Source organism: Oryctolagus cuniculus, chromosome 3 (assembly GCF_964237555.1).
Source record: "Oryctolagus cuniculus chromosome 3, mOryCun1.1, whole genome shotgun sequence".
In the NCBI taxonomy this organism is placed as follows: Eukaryota; Metazoa; Chordata; class Mammalia; order Lagomorpha; family Leporidae; genus Oryctolagus; species Oryctolagus cuniculus.
The window spans coordinates 22,444,704-22,456,119 of NC_091434.1; the positions used below are offsets into that span (position 1 = coordinate 22,444,704).

General features: G+C 44.9%; 1 long non-coding RNA gene across 1 annotated transcript; it reads right to left on the reverse strand.

Annotated features, from left to right (window-relative positions):
- Positions 1–9,547: 9,547 nt before the first annotated feature.
- On the reverse strand, positions 9,548–10,977 carry LOC138848931 (uncharacterized). Its single transcript, XR_011387118.1, has 2 exons — positions 10,743–10,977; positions 9,548–9,926 (listed from the first exon to the last, which is right to left on the reverse strand). It is a non-coding gene; the product is annotated as an uncharacterized lncRNA (long non-coding RNA).
- Between the last annotated feature and the right edge of the window lie 439 nt (positions 10,978–11,416).

Here is an 11,416-nt window from a genome sequence, read left to right on the forward strand (position 1 = left end):
TCAAAAAAAAAAAATGTCTGTGATGTGAAAGGCCTGTATGTCAGCTCTTGGTGCTTGTGTTCAAAGAGTGGCCCTCGTAAGAGGTCACGTGCCTTTGAGGTGAGCCGGATATTAACACCAACAAGCAGTTCTTCACCAAGGATGTGTTAAGAACCTGAAAGATGCAAAGCATTGTCCCAGGCCCCTCTGCTTGCACACCAGGAGTTCCCAACCTTGCTCATTCAACAACAGCTGAATTTTCAGGGTAGTGATTTAGTTAGAGCGGTTAAGGGAGAGCTCTGTAAACCCAAACTGGTGCTCCAGTCCTGGACATAGCCATGAGGACAGTGTGATGTGCAGTACTCCACTGGGATATCAGCCTCTTCTGGAGTGCCTAGTACCTAAGAGATGCTCAACAAATGTGTGTTGCATGGAGGGACAGGGGAGTGGTGGTGACGCTGCTGACCAATGACCACATACATCTCCACTAGGAGGAGGTCCCCTCAGACCCATTGTTTATGTTCACATTAGAAAATGAGAGCCAAAGCGGCAAGAGGGTGTGGAAAGTTCAGGGAACTAAGGTTTAGGAAACCTGGACACCCTGGTTTTCACAAAAAACTCAGAGAAAAAGCTTCAGTAGGAATGGTGTTAGGGAAGCATCCAATGCCACTCCACTGCCTGCATTCCCACCCCAGCCTGCACTGACAGGGTCAGATCCAAACAACATTTCACATTCATTATCCCATTCTTATGTAATTCCCAGATTGTAAGCTTCATGAGGCTGGACACTGTCTTTAGGTTTGTTTCTGAAGGAATTTCAAAAATATCATAGGGAAATGGAATTGAAAGGTAAGTTTATTTGGTGCTAAATATTTTACACCAAAAACTCATATATGGCCAGTGCTGTGGCTCATTTGGCTAATCCTCTGCCTGCGGCGCCTGCATCCCATATGGGCGCTGGGTTCTGGTCCCGGTTGCTCTTCTTCCAGTCCAGCTCTCTGCTGTGGCCTGGGATAGCAGTAGAGAATGGCCCAAGTACTTGGGCCCCTGCACCCACATGGGAGACAAGGAAGAAGCACCTGGCTCCTAGCTTTGGATCTGCACAGCGCCGGCCATTTGAGTGAACCAACGGAAGAAAGACCTTTCTCTCTGTCTCTCTCTCATTGTCTGTAACTCTACCTGTCAAATAAAAAATAAAAATAAAAATAAATAAATAAATAAATAAAAATTAAAAAACTCATGCATAGATTTTTTTTCACATCAGACATTTTTTTCCATAAACTTTTCAAAATAACCTCATCCTATTTCTTTCTCACTGGCGTTAGTATCCCCAGCATCCACCACTGCAACTGGATTACCTGATAATTATCTGTTAAGTACATGGATTTATTCTTTATATGTGTTGCTTCTCAATTCCATGCAAACTTTTCCCTGGAGTCTGAAGTAACTTCCACTGCAAATGCAGCCACTTTGTAACAGTAAAGTTGGATTTGACAAAGCTGATCAGAACTGAGAATGGTTGAGTTCTGTCCAGGGAGCTGGTGGGGACAGAAAAATATATGGCTGTTGAGGTGAAATAAAGAGATCTGGGTATAGAGAAGGATGGGGTGTCTGTCAGACCTCAGACTAACACTCATCTGAGCTCAGAGAGTGAACTTGAGGGCCTTGCTCCAGGGTGCAGTTGTGGGGAGAACAGGAATGAAAGAGTCGGCTAGAGGAACCAAGAGAGTTTGCAACCAGCCAGCTCTGGCCAAAGGACAGCTGGGAGAGAAGTTTGCACCTGACCTTGGGGTGGTTTAACCATAGCATGCCCCTGGAAGGAACTGGGCACCCTTCAGAATCAGAACTAAGAGAGGTCACTTGGGTAGCCAGAGAGTGAAACACAATCTGACATTTTTTATTCTGATCTGGGTAAAGTCGTACCAACCTGTGTGCCTTTAGATTGTCCAATATATAAACTATATATTCAGATTTTTTTAGCTCAAATCAGAAAAATGAAGCACTGTATTCTGAGGCTGATTCTTCATCAAGAAAGACTTTAGATCTTCAGTAGATCACAGTTCCAAGGTCTGATCTGAGAAAGAAAACTGACAAACTGAACAATGCAGCTAACATGTCGTGTCAATGCCCATAAAATGTGAGGGGAATCATAGGGTTATGTCTCGAGCATCCAGGCAGAAACTTGGGCCGTAAAATTTTTGAAACCCTTATGGTAAAAGTTGAAACATATGCCAAAAAATAAATTTAAGAGCTGATTTATTAAAGATGTAAATAAAAAAAAAAAAAACAAGGAGGGGGGAATAGTGAAGATTCTTGGGATACTACTAATGTTTGGTTCTTAATCTGGGTGTTGTTTATCATTGTGCCCTGGGGACAAAAAAAGTCACTTAGCTGTACACTTGTGTGCATTTCTTGGTATTGTATACTGTATTTCAACAATTTTGTTTTAAGTAAATGGCCTAACAGTGGGACCCAGAAATTTGACCTCTTGACATCTGCTATGGTTTGAATGTTTATATCCTTCCAAAATTTGTTTTGAAGCCTAATCCCCAATGTTTTAGCATCAGATGAGGCCATTAGGACGTGATTAGGCCATGAAGGCTGAAGGACGAGTGCCTTATAGGGCTGCAGGGAGCTGCAGGCCACGTCCTGCTCTTCTGTGTTCTGCCATTTGGGAGCATTGCGTGTGCCCTCTCTGAGAAACGTCCTGGGAGCAGACACTGGGTCCTCACCAGACGCTAAACCTGCTGCCGACTCGATCTATGTTTTTCACTTTCATAACTGTGAGAAATAAATTTTTGCTTATAAATTGCCCAGTCTTAGGCATTTTGTTATAGAAGCACAAACTGACTACGACAGTATCTGTTCTAGAGAAATCCTTATAAACCCCCACAAGAGCTGTTGAGTAATGCAGCAGCATTTGAGGTTAGCAAGACGCAGGAGCTGCCATTTAGCCTAGTGGTTAAGCTCCCCATTTCTTGTGTTGGAATAAATGGGTTTGATTTCTGGTTTCAACTTCTGATTCCAACTTTCTACCAATGCAGGCCCCTGAGAGGAAGTAGTGATGTTTCTAACAGCATTCCTGTTACCCGCATAGGAGACCTGGACTGTTTTCCTGCCTTCTTGTCTGGTCCCAGCACAGTCCTAGCCACTACAAGCATTTGGAGAGTGAACTAGTGGATAGGAGTGTTTCTCTCTCTTCTCTCTCTCTTTCTCTCTCTCTCTCTTCTCTCCTCCCCTCTCCTCTCCTCTCCTCTCCCCCTCCCTCTGCCCTTCTCTCTTTATCTATGTATCTGACTTTCTGCCTGACAAATAAATAAGTATTTTTGTTTAAAAAGTTACTGACCCCCTTAACCTAGAGTTACTAAACGAATAAAAATAGACTAGCAATAAAGCTTAATGTAGATTATTTTTCCACCCTTGGGAACTAGTCAAATGCAATAAGTTATACCTACATCATGACATATTCTATAGTAATTGGTGTTGTGGTTAAAAAGCCATTTAATATGCCCTCATCCCATATCAGAGTTCATGGGTTCAAATCCTATCTCTGCTCTTGATTCCAGCATCCTACTAACACACACTCTCAGAAGCAGCAGGTGATAGTTCACATAGCTTGAATTGCCAGCTGCAGCCTGGCCCAGCCCTGACTGTTGTGGGCATTTAGGGAGTGAACTAGTGGGTGAGATATTCTCTCTCTCTCTCTCTCTCTCTCTCTCCCTTAACCTTTCAAATAAGTTAACAAGCAATTCTGAAGTAGGTGTGTGTGTGTGTGTGCATGCATGTGCATAGACACACACAGATGTCCTAGCATGGATAGATTTCCAAGTCATGTAATTAAGTGGAGAAAAAAATACACACAGCATGATCCCCTTTAAATTTAATAGGATACTCTCTATATTTCAAAATAAGGTTAGTATGTCTGTGTGTGTATAGACACACATGCATGAATATAACTGTATGCATGTGTCTGCATGAGGGCACTTCAAAAAGTTTATGGACTCACAGCAAAACACAAAGTGTAAAGTACTGTTTGAGTACTAGTTATAGCATTAATTTACATTGTACAACACATTAAGGACAGAGATCCTACATGGGGAGTAAGTGCACAGTGACTCCTGTTGTTGACTTAACAATTGACACTCTGGTATATAAAGATAATTGAAAATGAATCTTGATGTGAATGGAATGGGAGAGGGAGCAGCAGATGGGAGGGTTGTGGGTGGGAGGGAAGTTATGGGCAGTGGGGGAAAGCCACTGCAATCCAAAAGCTGTGCTCTGGAAAGTTATATTTATTAAATAAAAGTTTAAAAAAAAAGCTTATGGAAAATAAAATTGCAAGTTAAGTTCATTTTAGCACAAAAAAATTGAATCCATGCGTAGTTTTTGTATAATATACATGCTCCATGAACTTTGTGAAAATTGTGTGTGTGTTTACAAGCATATAAGCACATGTGTGCGTGACTTTGCACATGGTTCCAAATGTTTAACCACCCTGTTGACCATGATCATCTCTTGGGAGAAGAGAAAATTAGTGTTGAACAAAGGAGACTTTTGATTTATGTGTGTTGTTTTAATTTTATCACACATTACTTCTATAATTAACTTTTTGAGAAATTTCTTCAGGCTGTGAGCAATCTCTTTCTGGCAAGAAGTGGAGACATCAGCAGTCCTGCAGCACAGAGAATCTCTTTGTTCTGTGGAGATGGCCCAAATGAGGCCTTTAATGATATAAATGGGCTCTGCAGGTGGTTGGCAGGACTGAAAGCCCTTTTGGGGTATATGTGGGTGGGTAATATTCCCTGCATTAACATGTCCCCATGCTGGAGCAGAGCAGGCTGGGCCAGGTGGCTTTTGAGGACACGTGTCCCAGCTGAGAAAAAAATGAAGACCTCAAGAGATGGTGGGCCAGTTAGGTCTAGCCCAACAACACCATGCTGAGTACCTGAACTCCCCATGGTTTAGTGCTTTCGGGATGAATGACTCTGGGATATTTGCATAAAATCCTTCACGAAACTCCAGCTATGAGTTGCACTCTTTCAATGAAGGCCTGAGTTTCAAGCCACATTTCCTTTGTGAAAGCACTCTTACAAGCCAAGGATGGTGGTTCTTGTAAAGGCCGTCTTGTTGGCACTGTATCTGTCAATAGGTCATTACTGATACACAGTAAAACTCTTTTGTAGATGTATTTTACATCCCGCTACTTCACTGATCTTGTACCAGTCCTCCAAAATTTTCAGTCCACTCATTTGGTGGTTTTAGATATGTCATCTGTTATTGGCTGAACTGTGCCCCCCTAAAAAGTCATATATTGAAGTTTTTTTGTTCTTTTTTTTTAAAGATTTTATTTATTTATTTGACAGGTAGAGTTACAAACAGTGAAAGAGAGAAACAGAAAGAAAGGTCTTCCTTCCGTTGGTTCACTCCTCAAATGGCCACTACGGCCGACGCTGCACCGATCCAAAGCCAAGAGCCAGGTGCTTCCTCCTGGTCTCCCATGCGGGTGCAGGGGTCCAAGCACTTGGGCCATCCTCCACTGCAATCCCAGGCCACAGCAGAGAGCTGGACTGGAAGAGGAGCAACCAGGACTAGAACCCGGTGCCCATATGGGATGCCAGCACCACAGGCGGAGGATTAACCTAGTGCGCCAGGGCGCTGGCCCCATATGTTGAAGTTTTAATCCCAGCACTGCAGAGTCTGACTGCTTTTGGAGAGAGGGTCTTGAAAGGGGTGAGTGAGTGAAGATGAGGACGCTGGCATGGGCTGTAATCCAGTCTGGCTGATGTTCTCATAAGGAGAGGAAAGCTGGGGACATCAGACGTGTGCATGCAGAGGGACAACCTTGTGGAGATACAACAAGGGGTAGATGGACACAAGTCAAGAAGAGAAACTCAGAAGAAGACAAAACTTTTGACTCCTTGATCTTGGGTCTGTATAGCCTCCAGAATGGTGAGACAATAAATTTCTAGTGTTTAAATCTCCCAGACTGTGGTATCTTGTCAAGACAGGCAAGAAAACCATACATCATTACACAACTTGAAAATAATACAGTTGATTGCTCTTTCTGGCTAGTTCTACCACTTATTCCTATTTCCTGCCACATCACATTGGCTAACATGTGCATTCCTTAAAGTGCTTCATGAGAGGGCCAGTCCTTGTTGGCCTTTCCAGCAGGCCTGTTTTTATCAATTAAGTCAATGAAGGGCATTATGTTTCATTGATGGGTCCTATGAGGTTGATGTATTGTCCTGGTGATCAGAGAAGCAGACTGAGGGTACATGAGGATAAGTTACTTGTCTGGGGCCATAGTTAATAATCAGACTATTCTACCTGCTGCCGAGCAACTGGTCAACAATGAAGGAAGAAAAATTTATATTAGGATAAAATACATATTTGCTAACCAATGCTACAATTGCTCCTCTCTGGGGTTTCATGCTTCCTCTTCCTTTAGGGGAGGTTGTTTACTCCAAATGCAAAATAGAACACAACAGCTGGACAACAGATCCTCCACCTTGTAGGCATCTGCCTTCCCACACCTTTCTGCTCTGTGATTAGTGAGGTGAGAAATCACAGTGGAAGGCGCTTAGTCTTGTGGTTAGCCTCTAGATGGTCCAGATGTGTTGCTGCCCCTGGGTACTCAGGAATGTGGGCTGCTTAGTGATTTGTGTCGATGCAGGTGATACAGTGAAAGTGATGAGAAGCCTTTGCAAGGTTTGCTTAGAAATAGACACGGACTACAATCTTCTTCACTCCCTCTTGTTCTCTTACTACCTCATCAACAGTAGGCTGTAAGTGGCCATTTGTGACAGGGGCCAGAGAGAGGCCTCTGTCCAACAGCCCATGGGGAACAGGAGTTCTGAGTTCAGCCACCTGTGAGGACTGTGATCCTGACAGTGAACTTGAGAGGGGAGGTTAGGAGCAGATTCTCCTTCAACTGAGGTTTCAGTTGAGAATGTCCCCTCCTAACACCCTGACTGTGACGTCTTGAGATGCTAAGCCAAGGGATCCAGTGAAGTCACACAGAAACATGAAAGAATAGGTACTCTTGGTTTCAATTTTGGGGATACATTCTTATACCACAATAAATAATGAATGCGTTCAGTCCGGAAGTGAAGAGCCTGGGCCCTAGTCTCAGCTCTACCAACAGCTTGCAAGGAACCTTCAGGAAAGGTTTCCATGTCTGGAATCAGCCAGCCTCCTTTCCCATGAATGGGTGATGTGGGAGCGATGTCTCTGACTCTCGCTTCCAGCTCCATAGCATCATTTCACATCCCGACCATGTGCCCTTCAGGCCATGGCCCTTCCTTAGGGCTTCGTCCCTCTGCCCTTTTCAATCCTACAGTGAAAAGGAGAGACTTCCCTGAGGAGAAGAGGCCCAGCCCCTGTAGTCCAGCCTCAGCCTTCCCTGGAGGCAAAAGGAAGAAATGCTTCTGCCGCTCACGCACCAGGAACTGCCCGTAACGTTTAGACTCTTGCCAACTGCTGCTAACTGCTGCACTCAGTGCTCAGTCCCCCTGTCACCTGAGGACACCCAGGTCACATGTGCTTCCTGGTTCCTCCAAGTCAGCTCCAAGAGGCTCTAACAGTCGGTCACCTGGCTTCAGAGGCAGCCCAGCAGGGTGCCCTTCCGCCTGGAGTGCCCAGAGAGTGCTGGCTGCAGTCACCTGGTTACATTCCTGGGCAAGTGATTCACAGGACTGGGGAGGGGCAGGGAGGTCGTCTCTCTGTGGGTGGAGCAAGAGTTAGGACTCAGGGCTGCAAATCCCCATAATGCTGCTGGATATGGAAGAGGATCCCAAAGCTAAGCTTCAGGCCACCTTCCTATAAAATAGAGGGAACTCCCTGAGAGATTTCTACTCCTGCTACATCTCTGACATTTTCATTTAAGCCTTTCCTCCTACCCTTACTCTGCAAACCTGTCTTCACACCTACCCTCAGCACCCCCAGCCTTTCCTTCAATGTCACCACACCCCCGAGAGAGAATCTGAGGCTGGGGGCCGCTTCTCCATAGACAAGGGCATGGTAAAGGAAAACTACTGGTGAGATTTAAAGACAGAACATCTCCCTCTGTTGCTTCTAGCACTGCTCTTTAGAAAGCGCTTGTCTGTGGGGTCCTGGTGGCCAGGATGATGGCACTTGTGTCCTCTGTAGGAGGAAAATAAGAAACATAAAAAGAATTTCCTTCTTTAATGCTTTTTGATCCTTTCTTTTATTTCCTCCACTTTCATTTGTGAAAGTAATCCAGGAAGCCCAGTGGCACATTGGTGCCCAGAAGAGCACAAAGCAACAGAGGCCCTGCACCTGCATGCTGCTCTTTCCACTACACATATAAGAAAATCTCATTCAAATAGCTCAAACTGTAGAAGGAGCTTATTGGCTCTCCTTGCTAAAAGGAATGAAGCATAGATTGGCTTCAGTAGTTTTACTTCTCTGTTTCAGTCTCAACTTCACCTTAACAGGGACACCCCTACTCTTTTCACAATGACTGCCAACAGCTACCCAGGTCATGGATTCTCCACACACATCTAGAACCAATGGAAGACCATTGGCTCCAGCTTCCGCAACAAGTATCCTGAAGTTTCACTTAGACTTTATTTGCTTAAGTCACCCCAGAGGCCATCATTACTAGGAACTGGAGGTGCTGTTTGGCTTAACATCCCCCACTGCTCCAACAGCAAAAGCAACTTCCCTTGAACCACATGAATTCCCAAACAAATCTGGAGGGAAGGAGGGAGGAAAAAGGGACCCTGGGAAGATAACCAACAAGTGTCTGCTAGGGATACAAAGTGGTTCTTCCAGTTTAGAGCCCCAGGATTTTAAAGGGCTTACTAGCCACACCATCCACCCTTCCTGGACTTATGGATGATGACAGAAGGTCACACCCCATCCAGGTAAGTGTGCCCAAGCACACATGCAGTCACTCGCTCCCTTTGGAGTCTGGTTCTTCATCTGGATAATGAAAAGTAAGAGCACAGAATCTCTAAGTCCTAGTCCTCTTCCAAGACTCTGTGTACAAAGTAGATATGCCAAGAGGCCCCCTTACACCACGTGCAGACATGTGCTGTTATTTCTGTCCTTCTTGGGCCCACCTGTTTGGACTCTGTTCCCAGGCAACCCTTGACAACTGATTTTGGTTGGGTTTGGTCAACAGAAGATACCAGCAGGAGATGAGGAGTTGGGAAGAGAGATCCAGGGACATTTCTTGCTCCCCCCACGATCTGGGCCACAGCTCTGACAGTATATGTCCCTCCAAGGCCATGAAAGTCCCTTCTCTGCAATTCCAGATCTCACTGGCATTCTGGTCATAATGATCCCTCCCTCATGGCCTCAACATTTTTATTGCTTTTTATTTTTAAACTTGCCTGCACCTTTGTAAGTAGTTATTCATCAGTGTCTTCACTAGCTTTTTTTTTAACGTTTAAACCACTTGAGTTGGATACTGGAACACTGACTGATATAATATATATACTTGCATTCCTCTGCACATACCCATCTAGGCAAAAAATAAGAATTCTTTATCCTTATATGCATGTGCACACACTCAGACAGAAATAAATGACTATTACTCTAGGGATGCAAATAGATTTTATTTTCTATAATAATACCACTCAATCAGTAGCAGCTGTCAGGAACACAGAGTTGAGGAGGATTCTGAATCCACACAGTAAGTTGAATAGTGGCCCCCAAAAAACATATGCCCATGTCCTAAACCCCAGAGGCTGTGCCTGTGACCTTATTTGGAAATAATGTCCCCACAGATATAATTAAGTTACGGGTATCAGGATGAGATCATCCCAGATTTAGGATGCACCCAATACCAATGACTGGTGCGTTCATGAAAGAAAGGCATAGAGCAATTTGAGAAAGAGGGAAGTGACCCCGTGAAGATGAAGCCGAGGTTGGAGTGATGCATCTATAAGCCAGGGATTGCCAGCAACCAGCAGCAGCTAGGAGAGAGGCATGCAGGAGAACGTCACTCAGAAGCTCCAGAAGGAACCAACCCTGCTCATACCTTGACTTCAGACTACTGGGTATCAGCCACAACACTGTGACAGAATGTGTTTGTGCTTAGACGAAAAGGCCTGTGATCATTTGTGCAGCAGTCCTAGGAAGAAAATAGTCTGCAGCCTGACTCAGCTCACTGGAGCGTCACACAAAGTCCGGGGCTGGGATCCGCCATCACTGTTCCATCTAGTTTGAACACCTTGGAGATCCATCAGCCTGTAAGAGTGTCTGTGCCCCAGTGGCCTTTCTTATGGAATCTGTTTATGTGGGCATCCTACACTCCAGGAAATCAGTGACACCCACACACACCATATGTAGCACTTGAGAGAGCACTAAAAGATGACACAAGCAAGCTCTTACACAGGTACGGTGAGGCTCTCAGCTTTGCTTGTAAGTGTGTGCAAAGGCAAACAATCCCACAGTCTAAAGGCAGAGTCTCTGTCTGCTTCATTTAGTCTTCCTCTTCTCCACTTCTCCCTGTGCCCAATACCGCCTTGCACACACAAAGACTAGGATAAAACTTGATGAATGAGTGCAGAGGAGAAAATGAAATTAATTGGTTACTTAGTGAGTTCCTAGGCTATGAGTCGGAGCCAAGAGAAGCAAGTTGCTCTTGGATGCACCAACAAATCCCCTTACTAATCTACTCTTTCAAATAGGTGTGAAACGCTAGACTGAGAATCATAAATCTGTGGGAAAGTCAAGACTTAAACCAAATTGAATTACCCGTGCTGAGAACTGGTGCAAACGTGTCTTACCCACATCCTCAGACGCACTGTCATTTTAACATGCTTGGATATGTAAGAAGAACCAAGTGATCTTCTTGTGTTCTTGAAACATCTTAATTTGATGAGCAGCTGAAGCAGCACTGTGTGGAGTTAAGGATGAAGATTCTGAAGCCAGCCTTCCTGGACTTGGATCCCAGCTGTGTCACTGACCTTCAGTGCAGCCAGGGGAAAATGATTTAACCTCTCTTTGCCTTGGTGCCCTCATCTGTAAAACAGAGAGGGTAATATTGGTGCCAGACTGTTTTCCAAAGCACCTACACTATTTTATATTCCCATCAGTAGTGTATTAAAGTTCCAATATCTCCATATCTTCATGAACACCAGTTATGTGCCTTTTCTATTCTAACAATATTGGTGGTACGTAGCAGTGCCTCATGGTTTTGATATGGTTGTTCTTTAGCTAAAGATGCTCTAAAAATTCTTTCATGGGAGCTGGCGCCATGGCTCAATAGGCTAATCCTCCACTTGCGGCACCGGCACAGCGGGTTCTAGTCCCGGTCGGGGCACCGGATTCTGTTCCGGTTGCTCCTCTTCCAGTCCAGCTCTCCGCTGTGGCCCAGGAGTGCAGTGGAGGATGGCCCAGGTCCTTGGACCCTGCACCCACATGGGAGACCAGGAGAAGCACCTGGCTCCTGGCTTCAGAT